This window comes from Mus musculus, chromosome Y, assembly GCF_000001635.26.
Source record: "Mus musculus strain C57BL/6J chromosome Y, GRCm38.p6 C57BL/6J".
NCBI lineage: Eukaryota > Metazoa > Chordata > Mammalia > Rodentia > Muridae > Mus > Mus musculus.
In genome coordinates this window covers 42379985-42383923 of record NC_000087.7, presented here as the reverse complement: position 1 = coordinate 42383923, position 3939 = coordinate 42379985, and positions in this window count along the sequence as shown.

Here is a 3939-nt window from a genome sequence, read left to right as displayed (position 1 = left end):
GATAAAAAAGAGAATGCAGGAACTAGCCACTGCTATCAGGACGGACCATATGGCCACGTGCAGGATGGCGCCCCCCCAGGCAGCTACTTCCTATAGCTTCCCATAAATCATACATTGACCAGGTATCCTGCTGACCTCGAGAAGTCCCAAGCCCTTGTGTCTTTCTACATCTTAGCAGGCACATATTACACTGTTAATTTGTAATCATCCCACAGCCATTTAAATAAGCCAATTATGTGTAATGGCACGAATTATTTTGGCTCCCCTGTTTTTGGTTTGTGGTTTTAGCCTTTATAAGCCTGTAAAAAGTTTGGGCTGGGGTTGATCTCCCCTGCCCCCTGGGCAGTGCATGAGTTTCATCCCCAGCATGATGGCTTGAGTGATCCTTTGTTGCTTGTGTGTTTGTGTGCCATTAAAGCCTTGTATAGTTATAACGAGTTCGGGCTCAGTTTCCTATCGGGTGCGCACTTCCCTGAGAAGGGACTCCCCGTGGGGGTCTTTCAGTAGGTTTTCTGAATAAGTTTGTCTTACATGGCAAAAAAAAAAATTATTATATTCATTTCCTTCCGTCTTGGTGTTTAAGGCATATATAATGCAATTGAAGACTGCACATTCGGATTATTAACAGTTTCATACAAAGTTCCAAATTTAACATACCATGAAATGAGAAAGCGTACAATATATATATTTCCCCTTGGATGTATACTCAGAGCTCTGTGTCCTGTCTGTTGCTGATTGGAACAATGCTTTTTTTTTTTTTTCAGTAGCTTCCTGCATGAATTTAACATGGTCATACACTATAGAACGTCTTAGCAGGAGTTAACTTAATGTGGATCTAGGAATCTGTTACCTGTAGAGAAGGGCCTCTCTGTTAAGAATGATCAGTGACCATTGTACCTCATTGTTTCTACAGAGGATCCTAAAGGGTGCATAACCTGCTGTGAAAAAGATCTAGGCCCTCTAATCCATGACACAAGCCTATTTTCCATTTGTTCAGTTATGTCAGATTTTGTACTAATATATTCAGGCAAAGTAATTACTGCTATATATCTGTTCTATCCAAGATTTTAATACTATTGGTTGCTATTTTCCATTTAATCCTAGAGCTGATGAACCAAGTAAAGAACACTGGGAAATCGCCTAGATAAAAGAGATAAAGTGTGTGATGGTTACACCTTGTAATGGCAATGACTCTTTGAATTAAGAGGCCTTCAAAAAAATGAAATAGAAACTTGAGTTTCTCAGTATCGTGAGTCACTCTGGTAGGAGGTCTCTTTAGCCTGAGGATACAAGAGAAGACTCTAACCAACATCATTGACAGTCTTGACCTTAGGTCATCATGATATCCCTTTCTATGATCCCAAGTGGATTACAAGATAATAAGTAGATCCTCCAAAGGCAATAAAGTAAAGACAGCACTAATCACTGAGTCCTAGGCATCCTAAATGCTAGGCAGTCACTCTGTCAACTGAGTTATGTACAGACTTTGTTCCCAATATTCACAGATTTAAGTTTTTTCCAATGAAGCCTAGAAGCTGCTTTCGAAGGAATATATGTTCTATGACTATGTCCTAGCACAGTCTGCTGGAAATGGCACCTCAGTTTCTGGTCAGTACTAGGAGAGCAACAGCAGGGAGGTAAAAGCTATTCACTATTGCGTCCTGCTCAACCAGCAAGAAAGATGAAAAAAACTAGAATCTTCCACGGCAAGAGCTTTATTGCTTGCTTCTCAGGAAGATCCCGAACCGGGAAAATGGCACTGCTTTTATAACCTGCAGCGTGACGTTTCAGCACCTGATATGGCATGACAGCTCCTGATTCGTTGCTTGCTCTTCACCCGACTATTTCACCCGTGAATGGGAGTGACTAGGAGTGAATTCACTCTCGCACCTTCGTACAAGGCTTCTTTACTAGTTAGCCACAGCGGAGGCCCGCGCCATCTTATAATGTCGATTGCTCGTGGCACACACGGCTCTCCTCAGAGATTACTGGTGGCACGCATGCTATTGCTCGCAGCACATACCTGCTCTCCACATCTTCCCCTTTTTATTTTATTAAAACTTGAGGCTGGTCTAGGCCTGTGTAACTTTGCCCATCCGCTGTAGCTCCTGTCTTAGGTCATTCCTCCAATGTCACAGCCTTTCCTGTCATAGGGTAACCCTATCGCCACCGGGCCCTGTGTCTTAGGTTGATCTGTGCATGAGGAAAGTTGCCCATCACTGGAGAACACAGTGCTATGTGACATTAACTACTAAATGAACTAGGGTGAACTCTATAAAAGAGGCCAGCCACCAATGTCAATTAATTTTTGCGCATAGATAACCAGATTTCCGGGAAGGCCCCTTGCTCGATGGCAGCAAGTGCTTGAGTTATCACAACCTTGTCACATGTTTGTTGGGTTCTGAGCTTGCAAACCAACCAGAGCATGACCACAAGTCCACAGCAGGTGGCAACGCCAAATAAACCTACTCCCACCCATTCCTTAAAATAAGAAAAGGCAGATGAAATCCAGGAGGAGAGGCCCTCTGTCAATGACAGGTCCACTCGTGTTGAGTTGATCTTTAGAACGGCCGCTCTAAGGACCTCAAGGGTCTCATCGAATCTTTCAGACCAGTTTCCTTCAAGATATAAAGAAAGCTGTCTAGACAGATTAGCTGCATAAGTAAAATTTTCATATTGGACACTGGTAATGCACAGAGCTTGCAGTTTTCTTTCACAACCCAATTGGGCCATCTGGTATAGAACACCTATCTGTTCCTCCACCAGGTTAAGTCGCTGATTCAAAGTCATCAGCCCTCCCTTTAACTTGGTACTAGCAGAAGTTTGGACAGTGATGGCATCAGCCAGATCTGCTGAAAGCTGATTTAATTTTGTGCCTGATTGAACCGCACTAACCATAGCATACCCTGCAGCTGTAGCAGCAGCTGCACTGGCTGAAATTGCTATGATCACGGCAGCAGTAACGCCAAATCTCTCTTTTGTTGAAACATAGATAAGGTGGAGGGTGTATCCACCAGAACAGGGATCCAATGTGGGATCCGTGCCACCATGGCACGGGTGTTCTTTGTTACATCCCAACATTGAGAAACCAAACAAGAATCATTGGAACAGACTTAAAATGAATCATTTGAAAGAATAAACAAAAAAGGGGGTAAACACAGACTGGGGTAGATGGATAATTAATCTGGTTTACCAAAGTTTTATTGAACCCAGTGATCTCTACACTGGTATTACTATATCTATAAGAGTCCTGGGAGGCATCATGTATTCCCCAATACTGAACAAATCTTGAGATGCCAGTAAAAGAAGCTTTTCCAACTGCTCCTCCCTGGATAAAGATCAAAGGATTGAGTTCTGTACAACTGCCATTGTCTCCACAAAGCACCCACTTGTGAAAGGGATGCATTCTAATGTCCTGTATGAAAAGTCCCTTTTTCATAACAAATTCCTTCTCTGGGTTATCTATCATGTTGGGAGAAAAGGAAAAGGTTTTACTCTGATCTGCCCAATGAGTGATGGAGGATTGACAATCAGACCAAAGCAGGATCAGCCCTTCATCTTCCAAACTACAATGAGGGGCTATTTTTGGTTGGTGTGGACGTTTTTTGTCTGAAAAGTTAGGTGGTAGAAATGTACCATTAACCCAATTTACCTCGTGCCAAAAGGTCCGATTTGTAAAGGTTATCTCTACATTGGAAGTATCTTGGGTTGTGCTCACGCAACCTCCTCAATGCTCATTAAACTTCCCCAAAGCTCGGGCTGTGAGGTTGATACAATTTCCTGGTCCATTAATTCGAAAACATAAAGAACCCTGTTCTAGTAAAGTGCGATTTTCTCCTAATGGTGCTCGGGTTGGGATCATAGGGTAAATATGGCAAATCCACTGTTTTATCAGTAGTAAAGAATTTTGGAAAAACTATAGCATCATGGCGAACTGGC